We start from the raw sequence: 10,903 nt of genomic DNA, 5'->3' as shown, positions 1-10,903 counted from the left end.
TAAATATAAATCTCACAGGTCGGTTCCCACATTATTTGGTCATCTTCGAACCGGATGATGGATTATTTGATCCTTTGAACCCACATTTGGTCATCTTAGTACCGGATGAACCAGTTAACCAGTGGATTCATTAAATATACTAGTGCAGTGTGATTTATACAATGGCCAGCCAGTCAAAGACGGCGGCGTTGCCTCGAACGAGTTCACGAGCCCCGCTTAGTTCAGATCAGCCTCATCAGCGGTTTCAGGGACACCCACAGATATTTGGCGGCGTGTTATTCCGTGAAATGACAGCGCTAATATTGAAGCCAGCCAAATTAGTGGCTGTGTCGCGAGATTGTTCACGGATTTCGTGGTGTTAAATTTCGCGAGAGATTATCTACGAATTTTGTGGACTTTATTTCGCGAGGTCACTAATAATATTTAATACTTCTAGATAATATTAGAAGTTTCATAGAGGCAATTAAGAGGCTATTATCAATAATTGTGTATATTATTTCTCCAAAATAGAGAATTATTTAATATATACTGCACTAGTGTTCTCAATATAATATTATTAATTGCCAACCCACAACAGGGTAGGATATTACCACTGACTAGTTGAACTATTATTGCTCATCCTAGTCCCATTATTACCATAGTCAGTTGTACTATATTGAACAACCTAACACCATTAATGAATGGTCCAGACCCTATTTTGGGTGTAATTTTTATCAACTTGAGTTGAGTTGTATATATAATAAATTACTTATGATCATTACACCTTTGAGTGATTAATTAGTGTCTCTACCATCCTAGGGTGATATAGAAGAGCTAACCTAAAGGTACTTCCAATGACACTGGTTTATCACTCAAATCATTAGTGTGTATGATTGTATATATATAATGTGTATTAATTTAAGTGCTAACCTCTAGTAGAGGTAGGATTATTGCCTAGTGAGTGCAGAAATTTAACCCTAGGCTACCATTAGTACTTGCTCACAATTTATGAGCCAGTGGTGCCCAATTAACAAGTCACCATGACTAATCCACAGAAAGCAAAGCGTGCTTTAATAGCAGGCAAACGCCAACTGACAAGAGATCTCAACCAATATGAACAGTTGTTATATGAACCTGTAATTAATTATCGTCGGTTGAAAATACCACTGTTACAGATTCAAACCCAATTGCATATATTGAAAGCAAATAGGAAATCTTACCAAAATCAGGTCCACGATGACGTAGTAGTTGAAGATGTGGAACCATTCCTGTCTGACCTAGCACAATATGAAGAAGAAACTCAAAGCAGGTTGGAACATTTACACAGGATAATTGAATCAGAACAATTAGCAAGTACATCAAATAAAGTAGATAATGTTATGGATGATCTGGATCTTTTTGAGAATAAATGTAAAGCCAGATTAGATCCTTTAATCAACAAGGATAAAGCTTCACCCACTACAGCTTCACCTAATATTATACCACCAGAAATTAAGCAGTTCTCAGACAATTTATCCACAGTCTCTGTGGTTTCTGAAAACCCAATACCTGAGGCTACTAAGTTAACATGCCTCCAAGCTAGAGGTGAAGCTGAACCAGTAGTAGAAAATGTAAATGAAAATAGCGACAGCACTAATTTCCCAGTCCAGCTTCCTAGGGATAATGCTGGCAATGAGAAAACTGTCATACATCTAGTACTACAATTGCTGGATTTACCTCAACCTGATCAGACTGCTGACTCATTACAATCCTTCAGCATGGAGTTTGAGTCACTACTAAGAACATTCAGTCTTAAGGTTGATATAACTACTAGTGAATGGATGACCAAAGTAGTCCTTCAACGAAAATTGTCCAGCGATATACTAGATGAATTATATGCACATCAACATAACACCATCCTGACAGTACAGGACATCATTGAAGGTTTGCATTTCACCATAAACAAACGACGTGCAAATGAGGAAGTTAAAGCCTCTTGCAAGCCTTCAGAAATATAAAATAATAGTCAATTAAAGGGTAAAACAACTACCCCAAATAAACATCAACCAATTACTCAAACACCAATTTATCAGAAACAGAAATAGATGACTTTATGGTTGATCTTGCGAATTATGAAGATCACACTCAGGCCACGTTACAGCCTTATGTCAAATTAATTGCCCAGAACAAGGCAACAGCAACAACAACAACAGTTGCATCTAATACGAGTCAAGCAGAAGCTCGACTCCCTCCAATTAATTTACCCACTTTCTCAGGAAAAGATGAGGAAGATTGGGACGAATTTTGGAACAAATTCGTTGACCTTGTAGACTCAAAACAATCTTTACCAAAGAGTAGTAAATTCTCTTATTTGCAAGGCCAATTATCAGGTGAGGCTAAAACAGTAGTATCCCATCTGAGATTAACTAATGACGGCTATGATCTGGCAGTAAAACTCCTCAAGGATAATTATGCTGATCCAGAAGTAAGTACATCACATTTAGTTCATGAGCTGTTGCATTTACCCCCACCGGAGGCTTCAGCTGATTCACTCCAAGTCTTCAAGCTGGAGGTAGAATCATTGATCAATGCCCTCAGCCTGACAGCAGATACAAATGGGGCTGAGTGGGTCTTGAAAATAATTGTCCAGGAGAAAATACCTAGGGACATATTGAGACAAATGAGTGCTCATTACAATAAAAGCATCTTATCCATGAATGAAATATCTGAAGGTTTAAAGTCAGTAGTTCATCAATTACGAACACATGACAAATTAAAACCATCAAGTAAACACTCAGAAACCAATAATAGTAAACCACAGAGTACCAAAGGTACTCCAAATCAATCTAGACAATATAATTCAACACCAAAGTGGAACAGTAGCAGTGTGGGCGTATATGCAGTGGGACCCTCCAAGCCTATAGTTACTGTGTCACCCAAGAACGTGACACCAAAGGGTACTGGAAGCTATGGAACATGTTTGTTCTGCAATGAGAAACATTCAATGTACCACTGCCCTAATTTTCCTGATAGTGACGCCCGTGTTGAGCGACTCAAAGATTTGCAACATTGCACGAGGTGCCTCAGGAAACATAACATCAACGACTGTGATACCCAATTACACACCTGTAATAGGTGTAACAAAGGTCAGCACCATGCAGCATTGTGCAGAGACACCAAAACAACGTCTCCAAACCCCAAGGTGGAAGATAGCATTCCCACCACAGTACAGTACTGCAAAGTGCAACAAACAAAGAGTGTCCAATCAGCAAAGTCTAAAGGTAATACAACTTTGCCTACTGCCCAAATTACCATCCTGAATAAGAGGGCCAAGGTCCATACCCGTGGGTTGTTTGACCAAGGATCCCTGAGAACATATGTCACTAAAAAGTTGGCAGATGAACTACAATTAAGGCCTGTAGCTCAGATGTCATTCAATATCTCAGGTTTTGTAACAGATGCAGGACCTCAAGTCTACCAGGTGGTACAACCATCAGTACGTTTAGGCAGGTACGTCTGTCGAGTACAAGCCATTGTGGTGGACAAAATACCAGTAGACCTACAAGTTCAAGGTCTGAGAGCAACAGCCAAATTCCTGAGAAATAGAGGAATAAAATTGGCAGATAATATTAAGTCTGATCACCTCACCGACTTCGGTCTCCTTGTAGGGACAGACTATAGTCATCGATTCATCGGTAGCCCTACTAAATATCAGGGCATAACCATGTTAAACTCTGCAGGAGATAAATTACTCTCAGGCCCAGTATCAAGCCTGAGACCTATGCCTACAGATAAACAATACCAATAGAAATCTAAATTTGTCAGCTGATTATATTTCTCCAGTAGCATTATACTAAGGAGATTACAGCTGACTATAGCAACAGAGGTTGATGTTAGTATCATCATTTTAAGCTGGAGATGAGTTCATGAGGCCTCAGTGGCAAATCAGTGAACAGTAGCCTAAAACAGCTACAAGTCACTGCGACCAATGTCACTGAACCCACTGCAGTCTCAGAACCATACTTTACTTTAATGATGAGCTATTCAATCTTCTGAATCAATTAACTAAATTAAACCCCAATAAATCTGATGACTGATTTGATACATTTATTATTTAATCAAGATGTATTCCATGGGCCTCAGTGTTTATATATCAGTGACCAGTTACCTGAACAAACTTCAAGTTATATCTAAGGTCACTGATCTCACTGCAGTCCCTGAATCATACTTGACTGTAGTACTTGATCACATTCAGTCTTCTGGGTAAAATAATATGTATTAGGCTTGAATATTAGCCTTTCAAGAGTTGACAGGGAAATGAAATCGCATTAGACTTCTAACCCCTGCAACTCTAGTACGGGACATCCGTCCTGTACGAACAGACGCACAAATGTGTGATTACTAACTACTAACATCAAATTAATCTAATAATTCGAAGGAGGAGTATCGGTGTTCGTCTGTTCTAAATAGGACTTCGACCCGTGAGCAGCCCCTGGGGAATTATGTCGGAAAATCCGACACCATTTAATATAACATACAGACAGATAATAATTGCTGTATTGTATAAACAAGTTAACCTATAGAAAACGTAACTTGTAGTGGAATTACCATCTATAGAAAACGGAATATCATTACCACACACTATTATATATTCACCACCTATTATGGTGGGAATTATTCTTAAATACATTAGTCTTTGGACTTTACCATCATAAAAACATCTCATATAAATTAACTTAATTATCAATATTAAAGTAGAGTAAATGTGACCCTTCTATCACTCTCTGTCATCTGGACAATGTAAGCCAGGCGTCAGGGTGAGGGAGTGGCAGCCATTGTTTATACTGAGACCAGAGGCGCATGGGAGCAATTCGGCTCCTGTTAATTTTACTTGGACGAAGTGTTATGGAAACCAAAGGTGTACCATCATCAACACGCTGTCAACAAAACAAGTTAAGTGTTCTTCCGAAACCCATTTATCTATCGTTAGTGGCCATTAATGTCAGTGGATATAGGGTGACCCGGTTAGAGCACAAGATAGCCTCATACTAAAGGTAATTAAGCCAGGTCTTCATTGTTACATGTACAGTGTTTTCTCTGATATAGCTTGTCATATACTAGGATTCTGGCTTCACAGCTAGCGCCCTTTTGACAGGTCAAGACGAGGAAGCATGCTTTGTGCATCAGTTACCAGGGTGATGGAAGCTACCTCAAAGAGGGAAAATGTGGTGTCTACATCCTGGTTATACCTGGTGGACTAAGGCCTGCTGTACAAATAAGATAAGGAACCTCTTCAATGTTTAATAATGTGTAGTTAATACTGTAGTTTGATTGGCTGCATATATATAAATTAAATTAATATAAACCCCCCTAGTGTGTAGAGGATCGATTTGTGAGACTATGAGATTATTGCAGAAATACAGTCCACTCATTATCATATAAATTGCTATCGAAGTATATAAATTAACGTAAATATAAATTCATATAAATTAAATAAATATAAATCTCACAGGTCGGTTCCCACATTATATATATATATATATATATATATATATATATATATATATATATATATATATATATATATATGACACGGAATCCGACAGAGATGCCGCACCAGCTCAAGCCCTAAGGGAGAAACACCCACCCAGGGCTCTGCGTGAGGACGACATTGTACAAGTGGGGGCTACCGGAGCAGAACCTCTCTGGGTGGCTGAATCTGTGGTCCATAAAGCAGCCATGTCCTTCCCAACAGGATCAGCAGGTGGGTTCACAGGACTAAAACCCAACCACCTCAAGCAAATGCTCAACCTTGCACTGGGTGACATTGCAAAGAACCTCTTGGTGGAACTAACCAGATTCACCAACACATGTCTAGCTGGCAACATACCTGCGACCATAAGACCGATCTTTTTTGGAGCTTCTCTCTGTGCTCTAAAGAAAAAGGATGGAGGGATCAGGCCAATAGCTGTGGGCAATTCTCTCCGGCGTCTTGTCGCAAAGGCAGCTGCAAGAACAGTTAGTGATGCAGCGGCCAACATGCTGAAGCCAAAACAGCTCGGGTTCGGCATTCCACAAGGGTGTGAGTCTCTCAGTCTGTTTCCGGCTGGCCTCGTAGCCTAAAGACGAGTGAGAACATGATCACTTCACTTGATCATGTGCCTACCCTGACAGAGGGCTCTACCGCTCACTATAGGTCGCCAACTGGTGTTTACCGTGTCCAGTAGCACCTCAGTTGAATAGTAGTAATATAGTAGTGGCCCTAGGGAATACTAATCAATTTGGTAACAGGTAAGTATATGTTTAAATCACTCATTCTTAGATAGCCTCAATAGCAACAAGGTAATGGAGGGTTGACACAATCACAACGGTGGTTTTGTAGTTTACTTAAAAGATCAAAGAATCATAACTCTGCATCAACAACATGGCAAAGGAATAAATGAGCAGCCTTCTCTCCGCCTCTTCACAATTCTGGAACACTCCGGGAATGGCAACACTCCCAGTTGATGAGCGTTCCCACGCTCCACATGCAGTGTTATCGAATGTTTGGCAACTCACGAGATGCCACTCCCACTCACACTCCTCAATGTTAGTCGGTCTCCTGGCCGTTGTCTCCTCCTCACAACTACGTCTGCAGTTCTTACACTCGGCTGCAGTCGTTCGTATTCCCAGCTAGTTTGTTCTTCTTCTTCCTCACGGTGAACTGGCCCAGCCGCTATGTCATCACCCGACTGGTGAAACTGTACAGTCGTCTGTGACGTCACTGCCCAGGCTTCATTCTTGCTAAGCACCGGTCACTGGAGCACTTGTTGCTCGTTTCCCGTCAATTCCTTCTTCTGTCTGCCTCACGGAGTTCAGGAAGACCTCATAGGATGCTCGCAGATCACTGGTGATGCGTATATTCACCGGAGAGGGGCGAATACTGTCAGACTGACAGGACCCCCCCAATCGCACGTCTGCCCTTGACGACGTGTCGTATCTAACTCCTGGCGCCACGGGGGCGCACGGCCCGGACCTACCCCCACTCGTGACGTCCCACTGGCCTGGGGCGTTTCTCATTGGCTCCCTGTACAACGTCACCGTTCTTGGCCAATCTGGTGCCATTGACGTCATAACATTTTGGCGCGAAAACGTAGGAGTTGGCGCCATCTTGGCGTCCAAAAGGGCCTAAGCCACTGGCCAAAACACTCTTCTTTAGTAAATTTCTCTCCTATGTGAGAACACCTCATGCTCCCATATGTCAAATTGTTCTCTGGAAGGCAGAGCACATTCGGGTAAAGTAGATATGACTCTTACAGCTGGCGTGGGAGAAATATAAGGGGGGAACACCGTCACATTCCCCTCCGCTCCCCTAATAAGAATCATATCGGTTTAGTGTACTCGGGAAAGGGCATCCGCTACCACGTTGTCCTTCCCTCTGATGTGCTTAATTTCTAACCAGTACTCTTGTACTAGTAATGCCCATCTTGTCAGCCTCTGGTTGGAGTTTCTCATCTTGTTCAAGAAAGTCAGAGGGTTGTGATCTGTAAAAACGAGAACAGGCTTCGCCCCTCCTCTCACGTACACGTCGAAGTGCTTTAGGGCCATTACTAAAGCCAAAGCATCCTTTTCGACGGTACTATAGACACGCTGGTACTTCACTAATTTCTTGGAGTAAAATGCGACAGGCCTATGTACCTCGGTCCTTTCCTGGGCCAACATGGCTCCTATCCCTACATCACTGGCATCTACATACAGAATGAACCTGGCTGTAAAATCTGGGGATATCAACACTGGGGCCTCTGTCAACATGTTCTTCGTCTTCTCAAAAGATTCCTGGCAGGCCTCTCCCCATTTCCATCGTGTATTTTTAGAGAGTAATTCTGTCAGAGGATGCGCTATCGTGGAAAAGTTCTTACAGAAACCATGATAGTATCCAATCATCTCAAGATACCTCAGCAATTCCTTCCGTGTCCTGGGTATTGGGTACTCTCCAATAGCTGACACCTTGTGGTCCACAAGGGTAACCTCTGCCTTGACCGATGACAAAGCCTAGGTATTCTAGATGGGCCTTCCCAAACTCACTCTTGGCTAGGTTCACGGTCAGGTTAGCATCTTCCAGCCTCCTGAACAGCTACCTGAGTCGCTCTAGGTGTGCCTCCCAACCGTCGGAGTACACTACTATATCGTCAATGTATACAGTGCAGCCTTCGGCTCCTCTCAGCAACTCGTTCATCATACGTTGAAAACAACTCCCACTGTTCTTCATCCCGAAGGGCAACACTTTATGCTGATACAGTCCATCTGGTGTCACAAAAGCTGATATCTTTATTGCCTCGGGAGTTAACGAGATTTGGTAATACCCCTTGAGCAGGTCGACCTTGGACACATATCTGGCACTACCCACCTGATCGATGCAATCACTTACCCTGGGCATGGGGTGGGAATCTGCCACAGTGATGGAGTTCACCTTCCTGTAGTCCGTGCAAAAGCGGTATGTATCGTCGCTTTTCTTAACCAGCAAACACGGGGAACTCCACTCGCTGTTACTAGGCTCGGCAAGGTCATTCTCAAGAAGTTACTCTACCTCCTTCCTTATCAATTCTCGCTTCTCAGGGCTGACCCTATAGGCACTCTGTTTAATGGGCCTGGCATACCTCACTTCTACCTCGTGCGTCAGACTCTTGTGTCGTCGGGGCACGTCGGTAAAAAGAGATGCATTCTCTCTCATCAGGTCCGTCAGATCCTCTCTCTGTCTTCCTTCCAGGTGTTGAAGCTTGACTCCGATATTCTCCAAACTCTCCGTATTGGAGAGATGGGTGCCGTCCGCCCTGGACCATTTTCCTTCCTCCGCTGGAATCTCTTGATTCACCTGCACGCATAAGACCACTTTCTGCTGTAGTTGTCGTGACATTGTTCCGTCCTGCACGGCGGCTCCTCCTTCTTCAGGGAAAAAAGGCTTCGGACGGTCAATATGACACACACCTGTGACTTGCGGGGTCTGTCCGGCTTGCTGACTTCATAGCTTACTGGACCCAATCGTCTTAGCACCTTATACGGTCCCCCAAATCGTGACTCGGTCACACGCCTCTTCCCTGGCAGTAACACCATAACCTGGGACCCAACCTGGAACTCTCTTGGCGTAGCTTTCTTGTCATACAACTCTGACATCTTTTGCTGCGCCTCCTTCAAATGTTTTCCTGCTAGCTCTTTCGCCAATGGGAGACGCTCCTTAAATTTCTGCACATATTCGCTGACTGTTCCCACGGTCACTCCTGGCGCCCATTGCTCTCTCAGCATGGATAGAGGACTCCGTACCTCATGTCCATATACCAGTTGGAACGGTGAGAAACCCAGTAACTCCACTACAGCGTTCCGTATAGCAAACAATGCAGGGTACACTGCCTCATCCCACTCGGCTCCTTGTTCTGCACAGAACACTCTCAGAATGGTTTTCAGTGTGGAGTGAAACCTTTCGATCGCCCCTTGCGACTGCGGTCAGTAGGGCGACGACCGAATCTGAAATACTCCCCAATTCGACACGGTCTGTCTAAACCACTTGGACTGGAATACGCTCCCACAGTCCGTCTGGATTTCCCCTGGGCATTCCTACCCAAGAGAAAAAACGCTGTCACTGCCCGGCTACACCTTTTGACGTCAAACATCGCATCGGGACTACTTCCGGGAACCTTGTCGCCGCACACATGATGGTCATCAGGTAAGTGTTTCCCTTTCTCGTCCGTGGCAACGGTCCTACCCCGTCGACCAACAGACGTTCAGACGCTGGCCCAAATGCAGGAACAGGGAATAACGGGGCCTTTGGTATCGCTGGTACACTCTTTCCTGCTCTCTGGCAAGGTAAGCAAGTCTTACAGTAACGCCTCACATCGGCGTCCATACCCGGCCAGTAGAAATGATCCCTGATCTTGCATAGAGTCTTGGTCACTCCCAGGTGACCTGCAGAATTCACAGAGTGCGACAGATCCAGCACTGCTGCTCTGCACTGGGCCGGCAACATTACCTGGTGCCTCACACCTAGTGATTCCTCTCTGGCCTCCATTCACAAAGCCCTCGATTGTCTCATCAGCATCCCATCTTGCAGATAAAAATGTGTGGCACTCTCAGGACCAGCACGTCCTCCTTTGCCCTCCCGAATCAACTCTGGGAAGTCCACCTGCTGTAACTCCCCCAGACGAGCGTGGTCCACCCCAAGAGAACTTGCGAGGGTCACCTGTAGCTCACCATCCGGGTTGCCTTCGCCCTCCACCTGTTCTCAGAGTTCCACGAAGAGGTGATCGACCCCCAGGCTGTCAGACGTCTTTTCTTCAGCCCCATCAGATCCACTCACTCCGTGCTCATTGCACCGCCTTGAGATCACAGCGCATACAGGGAACGCCACCTTGGCGATTCCCTTCCCATTCCCACAGGCGTCTAATACTCCGCCTTTCTCTCTGTAGTGCTCCAAGCACTCCTCGCCCTTCACGAGGTTAGGGAGGACACATCCTCCACAGGCGTCATTCCCATGGATGACTTGCGCCTCCATCTTGGGCATTGAGGCGCAGACCCCTACCACTACGGTCTGACAGCCATAATCAGAATCCAATGTATCCTTGTGCAGGGGCATCCTCACTGGGCCTCCCACAGTGGTCACAACAGCCACCCCCACACTGGTATTCTCATAACCCTCGGGGAACAGGGCTCTACTCACCAGGGTAAAATCAGCCCCGGTGTCCCTCAATATCTTCAGAGGAACGGGGTCTGCCTCCCCCATCCTTACCGTCCCCTCACACACGAACGGGTGAATTTTCTTCTCCACACTTGGTACAGACTCACCCCGCACGTTCTCGGCTACTTGGTCCTCCATCTTAACGAAAGCCACATTCCCACGCTGCTTAGGGCGTTTGCAATCCCGCGCGAAATGTCCATATCCTCCACAGTTGTAGCAGTGGACCCTTCTTGGCAGTGA

Source organism: Procambarus clarkii, chromosome 33 (genome assembly GCF_040958095.1).
Source record: "Procambarus clarkii isolate CNS0578487 chromosome 33, FALCON_Pclarkii_2.0, whole genome shotgun sequence".
NCBI classification, from domain to species: Eukaryota; Metazoa; Arthropoda; class Malacostraca; order Decapoda; family Cambaridae; genus Procambarus; species Procambarus clarkii.
Note: the sequence above shows the minus strand (reverse complement) of the source record.